The sequence below is a fragment of the Cupressus sempervirens genome, chromosome 7 (genome assembly GCF_028749045.1).
Source record: "Cupressus sempervirens isolate cs-2001-9-10 chromosome 7, ASM2874904v1, whole genome shotgun sequence".
NCBI lineage: Eukaryota > Viridiplantae > Streptophyta > Pinopsida > Cupressales > Cupressaceae > Cupressus > Cupressus sempervirens.
In genome coordinates this window covers 691,668,421-691,688,466 of record NC_143124.1, presented here as the reverse complement: position 1 = coordinate 691,688,466, position 20,046 = coordinate 691,668,421, and positions in this window count along the sequence as shown.

Sequence of the window (20,046 nt, the reverse complement as noted above, 5' to 3'; positions counted from 1 at the left end):
ATAGAACGTGCCAATGAGACGGAGCCCTTGGCTACAAGATACAACTCCATACACACTCAGCAACAAGCGCATCTTAGAATCGAACACCAAATGTGCAGTGTGTTGCAAGCCGTGCAGACACCTACATATAGGGTATATCCATCAAAACAAAGCGACAAGTACTTCCCACCAGCTCCGCCATTGCGATTACCGAATGGGATAATACTCACCGCCACAAATTAATGACCATCATTACCGTCTCGGAATAGATACAAGCACATCGAGTTTCATCCGATCAGCTGGATGAATTTCACCTTGAAGGGGCCCAATCCAAAAGTTCCGGAGGTCATCTCCTGGAACTCTCAAGAACAAGGCCCATCTTACATGCAAACTCTGCTACTGCGCAAACATAGGTTGCAATTAAAGAGAAATTGCAAGGCCGTCACAATGGCCCGAGGCCAATGCTCCGACTAAGGCAATTTTCTCTTGCAATCACCATGCCGCCGTTCACAGAGAGATCTCCCCATTCACTTGTGACGCGAGCTCGCCCTTGAAAGGCCACTTTCCAAGGCATCCCCCGATGACACATTGGAACGACAACCGCTGTCGAACCATTTCCCAATGTTGTGCCGATCGAGTTGGCACAGATCCGCTAGACGAGGGCTCCCGTTTTAGATCGAGTTTTAAAATCACCAAGAAGACGCGGTGAGGGCTGGCAACCACTGCCAAACCTTTTTCCGGAATTGCGCCAGCTGAGTGACTAGAAAACATGCTTTACGCGATAGGCACGCAAAAAATTTTGCTAGAGTGCCAAGCACCCACCTCATGGCTAGAGACAAGGGCTCGCCATTAGATCAACTTCGAAATCGCTGAACAGACGCGCTGTAGAATGGCAACCGCTGCCAAGTCTCTTCCGTAGTTGCGTCGGTCGAGTGATCGAAGAAGGTGATCTAAGAGAGGGTCCAAGCGTAGGCATTCGTTGGGGGATTCGCGCCGATGGCATAAATTTATGCAATACCCGAGCAAGCAACACCGGACGGAGGTGCTAGACGAGGGCTCCCATTTTAGATCGAGTTTTAAAATCACCGAGTAGACGCGGTGAGGGCTGGCAACCGCTGCCAAACCTTTTTCCGAAATTGCGCCATCTGAGTGACAAGAAAACATGATCTAAAGGAGAGTCCAGGAATAGCACCCTCGAGGGTGGGCTTCACGCCCCTCTAATTGATTCAACGTCGGCGTCCACCGTTTCAAAATCCGACATATCCATCCGCCCTGACAGCGGCGTTGAATCAATGAGGGGGGCACGGGAGAGGCTCGCGGACACCACCTCTCCCCTTGTAGCCGCGATAGGCAAGCAAAAAATTTTGCTAGAGCGCCAAGCACCCACCTCATGGCTAGAGACAAGGGCTCGCCATTAGATCAACTTCGAAATCGCTGAACAGACACGCTGTAGAATGGCAACCGCTGCCAAGTCTCTTCCGTAGTTGCGTCGGTCGAGTGATCGAAGAAGGTGATCTAAGAGAGGGTCCAAGCATAGGCATTCGTTGGGGGATTCGGCGCCGATGGCATAAATTTATGCAATACCCGAGCAAGCAACACCGGACGGAGGTGCTAGACGAGGGCTCCCGTTTTAGATCGAGTTTTAAAATCACCGAGTAGACGCGGTGAGGGCTGGCAACCGCTGCCAAACCTTTTTCCGAAATTGCGCCATCTGAGTGACAAGAATACATGATCTAAAGGAGAGTCCAGGAATAGCACCCTCGAGGGTGGGCTTCATGCCCCTCTAATTGATTCAACGTCGGCGTCCACCGTTTCAAAATCCGACATTTCCATCCGCCCTGACAGCGGCGTTGAATCAATGAGGGGGGCACGGGAGAGGCTCGCGGCAACCACCTCTCCCCTTGTAGCCGCGATAGGCACGCAAAAAAGTTTTGCTAGAGCGCCAAGCACCCACCTCATGGCTAGAGACAAGGGCTCGCCATTAGATCAACTTCGAAATCGCTGAACAGACGCGCTTTAGAATGGCAACCGCTGCCAAGTCTCTTCCGCAGTTGCATCGGTCGAGTGATCGAAGAAGGTGATCTAAGAGAGGGTCCAAGTGTAGGCATTCTCGTTGGGGGATTCGCGCCGATGGCATAAATTTCTGCAATACCCGAGCAACACCGGACGGAGGTGCTAGACGAGGGCTCCCATTTTAGATCGAGTTTTAAAATCACCAAGTAGACGCGGTGAGGGCTGGCAACCGCTGCCAAACCTTTTTCCGAAATTGTGCCAGCTGAGTTGACAAGAAAACATGATCTAAAGGAGAGTCCAGGAATAGCACCCTCGAGGGTGGGCTTCATGCCCCTCTAATTGATTCAACGTCGTCGTCCACCGTTTCAAAATCCGACATATCCATCCGCCCTGACAGCGGCGTTGAATCAATGAGGGGGGCACGGGAGAGGCTCGCGGGAACCACCTCTCCCCTTGTAGCCGCGATAGGCACGCAAAAAATTTTGCTAGAGCGCCAAGCACCCACCTCATGGCTAGAGACAAGGGCTCGCCATTAGATCAACTTCGAAATCGCTGAACAGACGCGCTGTAGAATGGCAACCACTGCCAAGTCTCTTCCGTAGTTGCGTCGGTCGAGTGATCGAAGAAGGTGATCTAAGAGAGGGTCCGAGCGTAGGCATTCGTTGGGGGATTCGCGCCGATGGCATAAATTTATGCAATACCCGAGCAACACCGGACGGAGATGCTAGACGAGGGCTCCCGTTTTAGATCGAGTTTTAAAATCACCGAGTAGACGCGGTGAGGGCTGGCAACCGCTGCCAAACCTTTTTCCGAAATTCCGCCGTCTGAGTGACAAGAAAACATGATCTAAAGGAGAGTCCAGGAATAGCACCCTCGAGGGTGGGCTTCATGCCCCTCTAATTGATTCAACGTCGCCGTCCACAGTTTCAAAATCCGACATATCCATCCGCCCTGACAGCGGCGTTGAATCAATGAGGGGGGCACGGGAGAGGCTCGCGGCAACCACCTCTCCCCTTGTAGCCGCGATAGGCACGCAAAAAATTTTGCTAGAGCACCAAGCGCCCACCTCATGGCTAGAGACAAGGGCTCGCCATTAGATCAACTTCGAAATCGCTGAACAGACGCGCTGTAGAATGGCAACCGCTGCCAAGTCTCTTCCGCAGTTGCGTCGGTCGAGTGATCGAAGAAGGTGATCTAAGAGAGGGTCCAAGCGTAGGCATTCGTTGGGGGATTCGCGCCGATGGCATAAATTTATGCAATACCCGAGCAACACCGGACGGAGGTGCTAGACGAGGGCTCCCGTTTTAGATCGAGTTTTAAAATCACCGAGTAGACGCGGTGAGGGCTGGCAACCGCTGCCAAACCTTTTTCCGAAATTGCGCCATCTGAGTGACAAGAAAACATGATCTAAAGGAGAGTCCAGGAATAGCACCCTCGAGGGTGGGCTTCATGCCCCTCTAATTGATTCAACGTCGGCGTCCACCGTTTCAAAATCCGACATATCCATCCGCCCTGACAGCGGCGTTGAATCAATGAGGGGGGCACGGGAGAGGCTCGCGGCAACCACCTCTCCCCTTGTAGCCGCGATAGGCACGCAAAAAATTTTGCTAGAGCGCCAAGCACCCACCTCATGGCTAGAGACAAGGGCTTGCCATTAGATCAACTTCGAAATCGCTGAACAGATGCGCTGTAGAATGGCAACCGCTGCCAACTCTCTTCCGTAGTTGGCGTCGGTCGAGTGATCGAAGAAGGTGATCTAAGAGAGGGTCCAAGCGTAGGCATTCGTTGGGGGATTCGCGCCGATGGCACAAATTTATGCAATACCCGAGCAAGCAACACCGGACGGAGGTGCTAGACGAGGGCTCCCGTTTTAGATCGAGTTTTAAAATCACCGAGTAGACGCGATGAGGGCTGGCAACCGCTGCCAAACCTTTTTCCGAAATTGCGCCATCTGAGTGACAAGAATACATGATCTAAAGGAGAGTCCAGGAATAGCACCCTCGAGGGTGGGCTTCATGCCCCTCTAATTGATTCAACGTCGGCGTCCACCGTTTCAAAATTTGACATTTCCATCCGCCCTGACAGCGGCGTTGAATCAATGAGGGGGGGCACGGGAGAGGCTCGCGGGAACCACCTCTCCCATTGTAGCCGCGATAGGCACGCAAAAAATTTTGCTAGAGCGCCAAGCACCCACCTCATGGCTAGAGACAAGGGCTCGCCATTAGATCAACTTCGAAATCGCTGAACAGACGCGCTGTAGAATGGCAACCGCTGCCAAGTCTCTTCCGTAGTTGCGTCGATCGAGTGATCGTAGAAGGTGATCTAAGAGAGGGTCCAAGCATAGGCATTCGTTGGGGGATTCGCGCCGATGGCATAAATTTATGCAATACCCGAGCAACACCGGACGGAGGTGCTAGGCGAGGGCTCCCGTTTTAGATCGAGTTTTAAAATCACCGAGTAGACGCGGTGAGGGCTGGCAACCGCTGCCAAACCTTTTTCCGAAATTGCGCCATCTGAGTGACAAGAAAACATGATCTAAAGGAGAGTCCAGGAATAGCGCCCTCGAGGGTGTGCTTCATGCCCCTCTAATTGATTCAACGTCGCCGTCCACCGTTTCAAAATCCGACATATCCATCCGCCCTGACAGCGGCGTTGAATCAATGAGGGGGGCACGGGAGAGGCTCGCGGCAACCACCTCTCCCCTTGTAGCCGCGATAGGCACGCAAAAAATTTTGCTAAAGCGCCAAGCACCCACCTCATGGCTAGAGACAAGGGCTCGCCATTAGATCAACTTCGAAATCGCTGAACAGACGCGCTGTAGAATGGCAACCGCTGCCAAGTCTCTTCCGTAGTTGCGTCGGTCGAGTGATCGAAGAAGGTGATCTAAGAGAGGGTCCAAGCGTAGGCATTCGTTGGGGGATTCGCACCGATGGCATAAATTTATGCAATACCCGAGCAACACCGGACGGAGATGCTAGACGAGGGCTCCCGTTTTAGATCGAGTTCTAAAATCACCGAGTAGACGCGGTGAGGGCTGGCAACCGCTGCCAAACCTTTTTCCGAAATTGCGCCATCTGAGTGACAAGAAAACATGATCTAAAGGAGAGTCCAGGAATAACACCCTCGAGGGTGGGCTTCATGCCCCTCTAATTGATTCAACGTCGCCGTCCACCGTTTCAAAATCTGACATATCCATCCGCCCTGACAGCGGCGTTGAATCAATTAGGGGGGCACGGGAGAGGCTCGCGGCAACCACCTCTCCCCTTGTAGCCGCGATAGGCACGCAAAAAATTTTGCTAGAGCGCCAAGCACCCGCCTCATGGCTAGAGACAAGGGCTCGCCATTAGATCAACTTCGAAATCGCTGAACAGACGCGCTGTAGAATGGCAACCGCTGCCAAGTCTCTTCCGTAGTTGCGTCAGTCGAGTGATCGAAGAAGGTGATCTAAGAGAGGGTCCAAGCGTAGGCATTCGTTGGGGGATTCGCGCCGATGGCATAAATTTATGCAATACCCGAGCAACACCGGACGGAGGTGCTAGACGAGGGCTCCCATTTTAGATCGAGTTTTAAAATCACCGAGTAGACGCGGTGAGGGCTGGCAACCGCTGCCAAACCTTTTTCCGAAATTGCGCCATCTGAGTGACAAGAAAACATGATCTAAAGGAGAGTCCAGGAATAGCGCCCTCGAGGGTGGGCTTCATGCCCCTCTAATTGATTCAACGTCGCCGTCCACCGTTTCAAAATCCGACATATCCATCCGCCCTGACAGCGGCATTGAATCAATGAGGGGGGCACGGGAGAGGCTCGCGGCAACCACCTCTCCCGTTGTAGCCACGATAGGCACGCAAAAAATTTTGCTAGAGCGCCAAGCACCTACCTCATGGCTAGAGACAAGGGCTCGCAATTAGATCAACTTCGAAATCGCTGAACAGACCCGCTGGAGAATGGCAACCGCTGCCAAGTCTCTTCCGTAGTTGCGTTGGTCGAGTGATCGAAGAAGGTGATCTAAGAGAGGGTCCAAGCGTGTAGGCATTCATTGGGGGATTCGCGCCGATGGCATAAATTTATGCAATACCCGAGCAACACCGGACGGAGGTGCTAGACGAGGGCTCCCGCTTTAGATCGAGTTTTAAAATCACCAAGTAGACGCGGTGAGGGCTAGCAACCGCTGCCAAACCTTTTTCCAAAATTGCGCCAGCTGAGTTGACAAGAAAACATGATCTAAAGGAGAGTCCAGGAATAGCACCCTCGAGGGTGGGCTTCATGCCCCTCTAATTGATTCAACGTCGCCGTCCACCGTTTCAAAATCCGACATATCCATCTGCCCTGACAGCGGCGTTGAATCAATGAGGGGGGCACGGGAGAGGCTCGTGGCGACCACCTCTCCCGTTGTAGCCGCGATAGGCACGCAAAAAATTTTGCTAGAGCGCCAAGCACCCACCTCATGGCTAGAGACAAGGGCTCGCCATTAGATCAACTTCGAAATCGCTGAACAGACGCGCTGTAGAATGGCATCCGCTGCCAAGTCTCTTCCGTAGTTGCGTCGGTCGAGTGATCGAAGAAGGTGATCTAACAGAGGGTCCAAGCGTGTAGGCATTCGTTGGGGGATTCGCGCCGATGGCATAAATTTATGCAATACCCGAGCAAGCAACACCGGACGGAGGTGCTAGACGAGGGCTCCCGTTTTAGATCGAGTTTTAAAATCACCAAGTAGACGCGGTGAGGGCTGGCAACCGCTGCCAAACCTTTTTCCGAAATTGCGCCAGCTGAGTGACAAGAAAACATGATCTAAAGGAGAGTCCAGGAATAGCACCCTCGAGGGTGGGCTTCATGCCCCTCTAATTGATTCAACGTCGGCGTCCACCGTTTCAAAATCCGACATATCCATCCGCCCTGACAGCGGCGTTCAATCAATGAGGGGAGCACGGGAGAGGCTCGCGGCAACCACCTCTCCCGTTGTAGCCGCGATAGGCACGCAAAAAATTTTGCTAGAGCGCCAAGCATCCACCTCATGGCTAGAGACAAGGGCTCGCCATTAGATCAACTTCGAAATCGCTGAACAGACGCGCTGTAGAATGGCAACTGCTGCCAAGTCTCTTCCGTAGTTGCGTCGGTCGAGTGATCGAAGAAGGTGATCTAAGAGAGGGTCCAAGCGTAGGCATTCGTTGGGGGATTCACGCCGATGGCATAAATTTATGCAATACCCGAGCAACACCGGACGGAGGTGCTAGACGAGGGCTCCCGTTTTAGATCGAGTTTTAAAATCACCGAGTAGACGCGGTGAGGGCTGGCAACCGCTGCCAAACCTTTTTCCAAAATTGCGCCAACTGAGTGACAAGAAAACGTGATCTAAAGGAGAGTCCAGGAATAGCACCCTCGAGGGTGGGCTTCATGCCCCTCTAATTGATTCAACGTCGGCGTCCACCGTTTCAAAATCTGACATATCCATCCGCCCTGACAGCGGCGTTGAATCAATGAGGGGGGCACGGGAGAGGCTCGCGGCAACCACCTCTCCCATTGTAGCCACGATAGGCACGCAAAAAATTTTGCTAGAGCGCCAAGCACCCACCTCATGGCTAGAGACAAGGGCTCGCCATTAGATCAACTTCGAAATCGCTGAACAGACGCGCTGTAGAATGGCAACCGCTGCCAAGTCTCTTCCGTAGTTGCGTCGGTCGAGTGATCGAAGAAGGTGATCTAAGAGAGGGTCCAAGCGTAGGCATTCGTTGGGGGATTCGCGCCGTTGGCATAATTTTATGCAATACCCGAGCAACACCGGACGGAGGTGCTAGGCGAGGGCTCCCGTTTTAGATCGAGTTTTAAAATCACCAAGTAGACGCGGTGAGGGATGGCAACCGCTGCCAAACCTTTTTTTCCAAAATTGCGCCAGCTGAGTGAGAAGAAAACATGATCTAAAGGAGAGTCGAGGAATAGCACATCCAGGGTGGGCTTCATGCCCCTCTAATTGATTCAACGTCGGCGTCCACCGTTTCAAAATCCGACATATCCATCCGCCTTGACACCGGCGTTGAATCAATGAGAGGGGCACGGGAGAGGCTCGCGGCAACCACCTCTCCTATATAAGCTATTAGTGCGAGGCTCGCTCTGCATTAGAAATTAGCGAACACACCGACATCCGCCCTAAAAATCCAAATCCTTTAAAATTCCTACCAAACAGCCATTCACGACCCAATTTTTTATGAGGTCGGCAGAGGAGCAAAAGATTGTCATCGGTTAGGAGATGTGAGTTCATGGAGCCGAGGGACTGAAATGGTCATCGAGCTCATCCGATCAACTGGATGAATTTCACCTTGAAGGGGCCCAATCCAAAAGTTCCGGAGGTCATCTCCTGGAACTCTCGAGAACAAGGCCCATCTTACATGCAAACTCTGCTACTGCGCAAACATAGGTTGCAATTAAAGAGAAATTGCGAGGCCGTCACAATGGCCCGAGGCCAATGGCTCCGACTAAGTCAATTTTCTCTTGCAATCACCATGCCGCCGTTCACAGAGAGATCTCCCCATTCACTTGTGACGCGACGCACAATCCAAGTGCTAGACGCGAGCTCGCCCTTGAAAGAAAGACCACTTTCCAAGACATCCCCCATTCACTTGTGACGCGACGCACAACCCAAGTGCTAGACGCGAGCTCGCCCTTGAAAGAAACACCACTTTCCAAGACATCCCACGATGACACTTTGGAACGACAACCGCTGTCGAACCATTCCCAATGTTGTGCCGATCGAGTTGGCACAAAGGCGACCTTAGGGAGCTCCCGCGTAGCAATCGGGATGTGCTTTCATACCCATCTCTCACAAAAACCAATCTTAGCTGTGAACAAATTTCGCCGCAATGACACCATTGGAACGACGACCGCTGTCGAACAACTCCCGCATTTGTGCCCCGATGGAGTGAGAAAGAATAGCAACTTTGGGGAGCCGCGCATCGCAAACGGGCTGCTGCTTCATTCCGCTCTTATATATAGATCCGATGTCGTTGATTTCGTTTGGAATCCGAGGCTGCATTCGTCCTTGCTCACACAAGCAATGGCTCTTCTCATCGAATGGCCACGGGGAGCTTCCGATCACAAAGGCTCCCTTGTCACTCGTGACGCGCAGCCCAACTGCTTTCCGAAATTGCGCCAGCTGAGTGACAAGAAAACATGATCTAAAGGAGAGTCGAGGAATAGCACCTCGAGGGTGGGCTTCATGCCCCTCCAATTGATTCAACGTCGGCGTCCACCGTTTCAAAATCCGACATTTCCATCCGCCTTGACACCGCCGTTGAATCAATGAGAGGGGCACGGGAGAGGTTCGCGGCAACAACCTCTCCTATATAAGCTATTAGTGCGAGGCTCGCTCTGCATTAGAAATTAGCGAACACGCTGACATCCGCCATAAAAATCCAAATCGTTGAAAATTCTGACCAAACAGCCATCCACGACCCAATTTATTATGAGGTCGTCTAAGGAGCAAAAGATTGTCATCGGTTAGGAGATGTGAATTCATGGAGCCAAGGGACTGAAATGGTCATCGAGCTCATCCGATCAACTGGATGAATTTCACCTTGAAGGGGCCCAATCCAAAAGTTCCGGAGGTCATCTCCTGGAACTCTCAAGAACAAGGACCGTCTTACTTGCAAACTCTGCTACTGCGCAAACATAGGTTGCAATTAAAGAGAAATTGCCAAGCCATCACAGTGGCCCGAGGCCAATGCTCCGACTAAGTCAATTTTATCTTGCAATCACCATGCCGCCGTTCACAGAGAGATCTCCCCATTCACTTGCGACGCGACGCACAATCCAAGTGATAGACGCGAGCTCGCCCTTGAAAGGCCAGCCCACTTTCCGAGACATCCCCCGATGACACATTGGAACGACAACCGCTGTCGAACCATTCCCAATGTTGTGCCGATCGAGTTGGCACAGAGGCGACCTTAGGGAGCTCCCGCGTAGCAATCTGGATGTGCTTTCGTACCCATCTCTCACAAAAACCAATCTTAGCTGTGAACAAATTTAGAATCCAAGGCTCGTATCCATCGATATCGTCGGCACTGGGTCTATATATTCAAAGGCCACGGAGAGGTTCCGATAAGAGAAGCTCCCCTGTGCTCGCTCGCACAAACATCCCAAATGCTAGACACAAGCTCCCGCCCTTAGCATCGCTCTCCAGATCGCCGCAATGACACATTGGAATGACAGCCGCTGTCGAACAACTCCCGAATTTGTGCCGATGGAGTGAGAGAGACGAGCAACTTTGGGGAGCCGCGCATGGCAAACGGGATGCTGCTTCATTCTGCTCTTATATATAGATCCGATGTCGTTGATTTCCTTTGGAATCCGAGGCTGCATTCGTCCTTGCTCGCACAAGCAATGGCTCTTCTCATCGAATGGTCACGGGGAGCTTCCGATTACAAAGGCTCCCTTGTCACCCGTGATGCGCAGCCCAACTGCTAGACGACGGCTCGCCCTTCAGATCGCTGCCCAGGCAACCACCACAACGGCACCATTGGAACAACAACCGCTGCCGAACCATTCCGAAATTTTTTTGCCAAAGAAGTTGTTGCAAAGAGAACGAATCTGGGGAGAGAGCCCTCGCATAGCAAAATCGGGATGGCTTCACGGCAGCTGGATGGGATTTGAATTCATGGAGCCAAGGGAGTGAAATGGTCATCGAGCTCATCCGATCAACTGGATGAATTTCACCTTGAAGGGGCCCAATCCAAAAGTTCCGGAGGTCATCTCCTGGAACTATCAAGAACAAAGGCCAATCTTACATGCAAACTCTGCTACTGCGCAAACATAGCTTGCAATTATAGAGAAATTGCAAGGCCGTCACAATGGCCCGAGGCCAATGCTCCGACTACTAAGTCAATTTTCTCTTGCAATCACCATGCCGCCGTTCACAGAGAGATCTCCCCATTCACTTGTGACGACGCACAATCCTAGTGCTAGACGCGATCTAGCCCTTGAAAGGCCGCGTTCCAAGACATCCCGATGACACATTGGAACGACAACTGCTGTCGGACCATTCCCAATGTTGTGCCGATCGAGTTGGCACAGAGGCGATCTTAGGGAGCTCCCGCGAATCGATCGGGAAGTGCTTTCGTACCCATCTCTCACAAAAACCAATGTTAGCTGGCTGAACAATTTTAGAATCCAAGGCTCGTATCCATCGATATCGTCGGCACTGGGTCTATATTCAAAGGCCACGGAGAGGTTCCGATAAGAGAAGCTCCCCTGCTCTCTTGCACAAACATCCCCAAATGCTAGGCGCAAGCTCCGGCCCTTAGCATCGCTCTCCAGATCACCGCAATGACACATTGGAACGACAACCGCTGTCGAACAACTCCCGAATTTGTGCCGATGGAGTGAGAAAGAAGAGCCAGATCGGGTCGACGAAAATGGCTAAGCCAGATCGGGTCGGCCACCATTTTTCGCCGAGAGCTTTCGATATTAAAGCTCCCATGTAGCAGCGATAAGTACACCATGACAAAATTGCTAGAGCGCCGAGCACCCATAGCAAATTGCCATTATACCAAGCAACGCCGGAGTGCTAGACAAGGGCTCACGTTTAGATCAAGTTTTAAAATCACCAAAAAGACACGCCATGGATCGGCAACCGCTGCCTCACCTTTTCCAAAATTGAGTCATCGGAAAACATGATCTAAAGGAGAGCCGAGGAAAAGCACTGAGATCGCTTCATGCCCCTTTCATTCATTCAACATCAGCATACACCGTTTGAAAACCCAACAATCCGATCCGCCTAGACACCAATGTTGAATCAATGAAAGGGGCATGGGAGAGGCTCGCGGCAACAACCTCTCCTATATAAGCTATTAGTGCGAGGCTCGCTCTGCATTAGAAATCTGCGATAGCGCGGACAAAATCCTTAAAAATCCAATTCAATGAAAAATGTGACCAAACAGCCATCCACGACACCGTTTTTGGAGCTCGCCCAGATCGGCTACGCCAGCATGGTGACTTGCTGACTCGGTGAGAGTACTTCGAACTGTCAAGAACAAAGGCCAATCTAACATGCAAACTCTGCTACTGCGCAAACATAGCTTGCAATTATAGAGAAATTGCAAGGCCGTCGCAATGGCCCGAGGCCAATGCTCCGACTGCTAAGTCGATTTTCTCTTGCAATCGCCATGCCGCCGTTCACAGAGAGATCTCCCCATTCACTTGTGACGACGCACAATCCAAGTGCTAGACGCGAGCTTGCCCTTGAAAGGCCGCGTTCCAAGACATCCCGATGACACATTGGAACGACAACCGCTGTCGAACCATTCCCAATGTTGTGCCAATAGAGTTGGCACAGAGGCGATCTTAGGGAACTCCCGCGTATCGATCGGGAAGTGCTTTCGTACCCATCTCTCACAAAAACCAATGTTAGCTGAACAATTTTATAATCCAAGGCTCGTATCCATCGATATCGTCGGCACTGGGTCTATATTCAAAGGCCACGGAGAGGTTCCGATAAGAGAAGCTCCCCTGCTCGCTTGCACAAACATCCCCAAATGCTAGACGCAAGCTCCCGCACTTAGCATCGCTCTCCAGATCACCGCAATGACACATTGGAATGACAATCGCTGTCGAACAACTCCCGAATTTGTGCCGATGGAGTGAGAAATGAGAGCCAGATCGGGTCGACGAAAACGGCTAAGCCAGATCGGGTTCGCCAGCATGGCTCGGCCACCATTTTTCGCCGAGAGCTTTCGATATTAAAGCTCCCATGTAGCCGCGATAAGTACACCATGACAAATTGCTAGAGCGCCGAGCACCCATAGCAAATTGCCATTATACCAAGCAACGCCGGAGTGCTAGACAAAGGCTCACGTTTAGATCAAGTTTTAAAACCACCAAAAACACACGCCATGGATCGGCAACCGCTGCCTCACCTTTTCCAAAATTGAGTCATCGGAAAACATGATCTAAAGGAGAGCCGAGGAAAAGCACTGAGATCGCTTCATGCCCCTTTCATTCATTCAACATCAGCATACACCGTTTGAAAAGCCAACAATCCGATCCGCCTAGACACCAATGTTGAATCAATGAAAGGGGCATGGGAGAGGCTCGCGGCAACAACCTCTCCTATATAAGCTATTAGTGCGAGGCTCGCTCTGCATTAGAAATCTGCGACAGCGCGGACAACTCCCTTAAAAATCCAATTCAATGAAAAATGTGACCAAACAGCCATCCACGACACCGTTTTTGGAGCTCGCCCAGATCGGCTCGGCCAGAATGGCTCGCCCAGATCGGCTCGGCCAGCATGGCTCGCCCAGCCTTGGTGAGAGTACTTCGAACTGTCAAGAACAAAGGCCAATCTAACGTGCAAACTCTGCTACTGCGCAAACATAGGTTGCAATTATAGAGAAATTGCAAGGCCGTCACAATGGCCCGAGGCCAATGCTCCGACTACTAAGTCAATTTTCGCTTGCAATCGCCATGCCGCCGTTCACAGAGAGATCTCCCCAATCACTTGTGACAACGCACAATCCAAGTGCTAGACGCGAGCTCGCCCTTGAAAGGCTGCGTTCCAAGACATCCCGATGACACATTGGAACGACAACCGCTGTCGAACCATTCCCAATGTTGTGCCGATCGAGTTGGCACAGAGGCGACCAAACAGCCATCCACGACACCGTTTTTGGAGCTCGGCCAGATCGGCTCGGCCAGAACGGCTCGCCCAGATCGGCTCGGCCAGCATGGCTCAGCCAGAACGGCTCGGCCAGCATGGCTCGGCCAGAACGGCTCGCCCAGATCGGCTCGGCCAGCATGGCTCGGCCAGAACGGCTCGCCCAGATCGGCTCGGCCAGAACGGCTCGGCCAGAACGGCTCGCCCAGATCGGCTCGGCCAGCATGGCTCGGCCAAAACGGCTCGGCCAGAATGGCTCGCCCAGATCGGCTCGGCCAGCATGGCTTGCCCAGCCTTGGTGAGAGTACTTGGAACCGTCAAGAACAAAGCCCAATCATACATGCAAACTCTGCTACTGCGCAAACATAGGTTGCAATTATAGAGAAATTGCAAGGCCGTCACAATGGCCCGATGCCAATGCTCCGACTACTAAGTCAATTTTCTCTTGCAATCGCCATGCCGCCGTTCACAAAGAGATCTCCCCATTCACTTGTGACGAAGCACAATCCAAGTGCTAGACGCGAGCTCGCCCTTGGAAGGCCGCGTTCCAAGACATCCCGATGACACATTGGAATGACAACCACTGTCGAACCATTCCCAATGTTGTGCCGATCGAGTTGGCACAGAGGCGACCAAACAGCAATCCACGACACCATTTTTGGAACTCGGCTAGATCGGCTCGGCCAGAACGGCTCGCCCAGATCGGCTCGGCCAGCATGGCTCGGCCAGAACGGCTCGGCCAGCATGGCTCGGCCAGAACGGCTCGCCCAGATCGGCTTGGCCAGCATGGCTCGGCCAGAACGGCTCGCCCAGATTTTCTCGCCCAGATCGGCTCGGCCAGAACGGCTCGGCCAGAACGGCTCGCCTAGATCGGCTCGGCCAGCATGGCTCGGCCAAAACGGCTCGGCCAGAATGGCTCGCCCAGATCGGCTCGGCCAGCATGGCTCGCCCAGCCTTGGTGAGAGTACTTGGAACCGTCAAGAACAAAGCCCAATCATACATGCAAACTCTGCTACTGCGCAAACATAGGTTGCAATTATAGAGAAATTGCAAGGCCGTCACAATGGCCCGATGCCAATGCTCCGACTACTAAGTCAATTTTCTCTTGCAATCGCCATGCCACCATTCACAAAGAGATCTCCCCATTCACTTGTGACGAAGCACAATCCAAGTGCTAGACACGAGCTCGCCCTTGGAAGGCCGCGTTCCAAGACATCCCGATGACACATTGGAACGACAACCGCTGTCGAACCATTCCCAATGTTGTGCCGATCGAGTTGGCACAGAGGCGATCAAACAGCCATCCACGACACCGTTTTTGGAGCTCGGCCAGATCGGCTCGGCCAGAACGGCTCGCCCAGATCGGCTCGGCCAGCATGGCTCGGCCAGAACGGCTTACCCAAATCGGCTCGGCCAGCATGGCTCGGCCACAACGGCTCGCCCAGATCGGCTCGGCCAGAACGGGTCGCCCAGATCGGCTCGGCCAGAATGGCTCGCCCAGATCGGCTCGGCCAGCATGGCTTGCCCAGAACGGCTCGGCAGGATCGGGTCGGCCAGAATGGCTCGCCCAGATCGGCTCGGCCAGCATGGCTCGGCCAGAACGGCTCGGCCAGATCGGGACGATGACTTGATGAACGGACTTAGAGATTCGACTTGGTGGGATGACCTGGCGGGGTGACTTGATGAACGCACTTGAAGGGTCGACTTGGTGGGGTGACTCTATGAACGGACCTAAAGAGTTGACTTGGTGAGAGTACTTGGCAGGGTGACTCGATGAAAGGACTTAAAGAGTCGACTTGGTGAGAGTACTTGGTGGGGCGACTTGATGAACGCACTTGAAGAATCGACTTGGTTAGAGTACTTGGTGGGGCGACTTGATGAACGGACTCAAAGAGTCGACTTGGTGAGAGTACCTGGTGGCTCGACTTGATGAGCAGACTTAAAGAGTCAACTTGGTGAGAGTACTTGGCGGGGTGAACTGATGAACGAACATAAAGAGTCGGCTTGGTGGGAGTACTTGGTGGGCCGACCTGGTGGGGTGACTTTATGGACGGACTTAAAGAGTCGACTTGGTTAGATTACTTGTTCTGGTGACTTGATGAACGGACTTCGAGAGTCGACTTGGTGGGGTGACTTGATGAAAGGACTTAAAGGATCGACTTGGTGAGAGTACTTAGCGGGGCGACTTGATGAACGGACTTAAAGGGTCGACTTGGCGGGGTGACTTGATGAACGGACCTAAAGAGTTGACTTGGTGAGAGTACTTGGCGGGGTGAACTGATGAACGGACTTAAAGAGTCGACTTGGTGGGAGTACTTGGTGGGCCAACTTGATGAACGGACTTATAGAGTCGACTTGGTGAGAGTAGTTGTTCTGGTGACTTGATGAACGGACTTAAAGAGTCGGCTTGGAGGGGTGACTTGATGAAAGGACTTGAAGAGTCGACTTGGTGGGGTGACTCGATGAACGAACTTAGAGGGTCGACTTTGCGGGGTGACTTGATGAACGGACCTAAAGAGTTGACTTGGTGAGAGTACTCGGTGGGGTGACCCGATGAACAGACTTAGAGAGTCGACTTGGTGAGAGTCCTTGGTGGGCCGACCTGGTTGGGTGACTTCGTGAACTGACTTAAAGAGTCGACTTGGTGGGAGTACTTGGTGGGGTGACTTGATGAACGGACTTCAAGGGTCGACTTGGCGAGGTGACTTGATGAACGGTCCTAAAGAGTTGACTTGGTGAGAGTACTTGGTGTGGTGACTTGATGAAAAGACTTAAAGAGTCGAATTGGTGAGAGTACTTGGTGGGGTGACTTGATGAACGCACTTGAAGGGTCGACTTGGTGGGGTGACTTTATGAACGGACCTAAAGAGTTGACGTGGCGAGAGTGCTTGGTGGGGTGACTTGATGAACATAGTTAAAGAGTCGACTTGGTGAGAGTAGTTGGTCGGGTGACTTGATGAACGCACTTGAAGAATCGACTTGGTTAGAGTACTTGGTGGGGTGACTTGATGAACGGACTTAAAGATTCGACTTGGTGGGCCGACCTGGCGGGGTGACATGATGAACGGACTTAGAGAGTCGACTTGGTGAGAGTACTTGGTGGGCCGACCTGGCCGGGCGACTTGATGAACAAACTTAAAGAGTCGACTTGGTGAGAGTACCCGGTGGGCTGACCTGGACACGTGACTTGATGAACGGACTTAAAGAGTCGACTTGGTGGGCCGACTTGGCCGGGTGACTTGATGAACGAACTTAGAGAGTCGACTTAGAGAGTCAACTTAGAGAGTCGACTTTGTGAGAGTACTTGGTGGGTCGAACTGGCGGGGTGACTTGATGAACGAACTTAAAGAGTCGACCTGGTGAGAGAACTTGATGGGCCGAGCTGGCGGGGTGAATTGATGAACGAACCTAAAGAGTCGACTTTGTGAGAGTACTTGGTGGGCCGACCTGGCGGGGTGAGTTGATGACCGAACTTAAAGGGTCGACTTGGTGAGAGTACTTGGTGGGCCGACCTGGCGGGGCGCCTTGATGAACGAACTTAAAGAGTCGACTTGGTGAGAGTACTCGGTGGGGTGACCTGATGAACAAACCTAAAGAGTCGACCTGGTGAGAGTACTTGGTGGGCCGACCTGGCGGGGTGACTTGGTGAGAAAACTTAAAGAGTCGACTTGGTGAGAGTAGTTGGTGGGCTGACCTGGCGGGGTGACTTGATGAACGAACTTAAAGAGTCGACCTGGTGGGCCGACTTGGCAGAGTGACTTCATGAACGAACTTAAAGAGTCCACTCGGTGGGCCGACCTGGCGGGGTGAATTGATGAACAAACTTAAAGAGTCGACTTGGAGAGAGTAATTTGTGGGCTGACCTGGCGGGGTGACTTGATGAATGAACTTAAAGAGTCGACTTGGTGGGGTGACTTGATGAAAGCACTTGAAGGGTCGACTTGGTGGGGTGACTCTATGAACGGACCTAAAGAGTTGACTTGGTGAGAGTACTTGGTGGGGTGACTCGATGAAAGGACTTAAAGAGTCGACTTGGTGAGAGTACTTGGTGGCTCGACTTTATGAGAAGACTTAAAGAGTCCACTTGGTGAGAGTGGGCCTAACGGGGCGATGTGGTGAGTGGGCCTAACGGGGCGAGTTGGTGGGGCGACTTGGCGAGTGTTATTAGAGAGCCGACGTGGTGAGGCGACTCGGCGAGTTGGTTCGTTGAGATGACATGGTGAGCTGACTTGGCGAGTCGACCCGGCGAGCAAACTTAAAGAGTCGACTTGGCAACGTACTCGAGTCGACTTGGTGAGGCGACCCGGCGAGCGGGCTCAAAGAGTCAACATGGTGAGGCGACTCATTGAGTCAACATGGTGAGGCGACTCATGGTGAGGAGCTATCCTTGAGGCGACTTGGTGGGCCTACTTGATTAGTCGACTTGGTGAGCCGACCTGACGAGCTGACACGGTGAGCGGGCTTGAAGAGGCGACGACTTGGTGGGGTAACTCGGCAAGCCAACTTATCGAGGCGAGATGGTGAGTCGACTTGGTGAGCTGACTTGGTGAGCGCACTTAAAGAGTCAACTTCGTGAGGTGACTCGGCGAGTTAGCCCGCTGATGCGACTTGGGCGGGCCGACCTGGCGAACGAACTTAAAGAGGCGACTTGGGCGGGCTGACCTGGCGAGCGAACTTAAAGAGTTGACTTGGCAACGTACTTGAACAACCGACTTGGTGAGCTGACACGGTGAGTGGGCTTAGAGAAGCAACTCGGCGGGGCGACTTGATGAACGGACTTAAAGGGTCGACTTGGCGGGGTGACTTGATGAACGGACCTAAAGAGTTGACTTGGTGAGAGTACTTGGTGGGGTGAACTGATGAACGGACTTAAAGAGTCGACTTGGTGGGAGTACTTGGTGGGCCGACTTGATGAACGGACTTATAGAGTCGACTTGGTGAGAGTAGTTGTTCTGGTGACTTGATGAACGGACTTAAAGAGTCGGCTTGGCGGGGTGACTTGATGAAAGGACTTAAACAGTCGACTTGGTCGGGTGACTCGATGAACGAACTTAGAGGGTCGACTTTGCGGGGTGACTTGATGAACGGACCTAAAGAGTTGACTTGGTGAGAGTACTCGGTGGGGTGACTCGATGAAAGGACTTAAAGAGTCGACTTGATGAGAGTACTTGGTGGCTCAACTTTATGAGCAGACTTAAAGTGTCCACTTGGTGAGAGTGGGCCTAACGGGGCGATGTGGTGAGTGGGCCTAACGGGGCGAGTTGGTGGGGCAACTTGGCGAGTGGTATTAGAGAGCTGACGTGGTGAGGCGACTCGGTGAGTTGGTTCGTTGAGATGACATGGTGAGCTGACTTGGCGAGTCGACCCGGCGAGCGATCTTAAAGAGTCAACTTGGCAACGTACTCGAGTCGACTTGGTGAGGCGACCCGGCGAGCGGGCTCAAAGAGTCACCATGGTGAGGCGACTCATTGAGTGAACATGGTGAGGCGACTCATGGTGAGGAGCTATCCTTGAGGCGACTTGGTGGGCCTACTTGATTAGTCGACTTGGTGAGCCGACTTGACGAGCTGACACGGTGAGCGGGCTTAAAGAGGCGACGACTTGGTGGGGTAACTCAGCAAGCCAACTTATCGAGGCGAGATGGTGAGTCGACTTGGTGAGCTGACTTGGTGAGCGCACTTAAAGAGTCAACTTCGTGAGGTGACTCGGCGAGTTAGCCCGCTGATGCGACTTGGGCGGGCCGACCTAGCGAACGAACTTAAAGAGGCGACTTGGGCGGGCTGACCTGGCGAGCGAACTTAAAGAGTTGACTTGGCAACGTACTTGAACAACCGACTTGGTGAGCTGACATGGTGAGTGGGCTTAGAGAAGCAACTCGGCGGGGCGACTTGATGAACGGACTTAAAGGGTCGACTTGGCGGGGTGACTTGATGAACGGACCTAAAGAGTTGACTTGGTGAGAGTACTTGGCAGGGTGAACTGATGAACGGACTTAAAGAGTCGACTTGGTGGGAGTACTTGGTGGGCCGACTTGATGAACGGACTTATAGAGTCAACTTGGTGAGAGTAGTTGTTCTGGTGACTTGATGAACGGACTTAAAGAGTCGGCTTGGCGGGGTGACTTGATGAAAGGACTTAAACAGTCGACTTCGTCGGGTGACTCGATGAACGAACTTAGAGGGTCGACTTTGCGGGGTGACTTGATGAACGGACCTAAAGAGTTGACTTGGTGAGAGTACTCGGTGGGGTGACTCGATGAAAGGACTTAAAGAGTCGACTTGGTGAGAGTACTTGGTGGCTCGACTTTATGAGCAGACTTAAAGTGTCCACTTGGTGAGAGTGGGCCTAACGGGGCGATGTGGTGAGTGGGCCTAACGGGGCGAGTTGGTGGGGCGACTTGGCGAGTGGTATTAGAG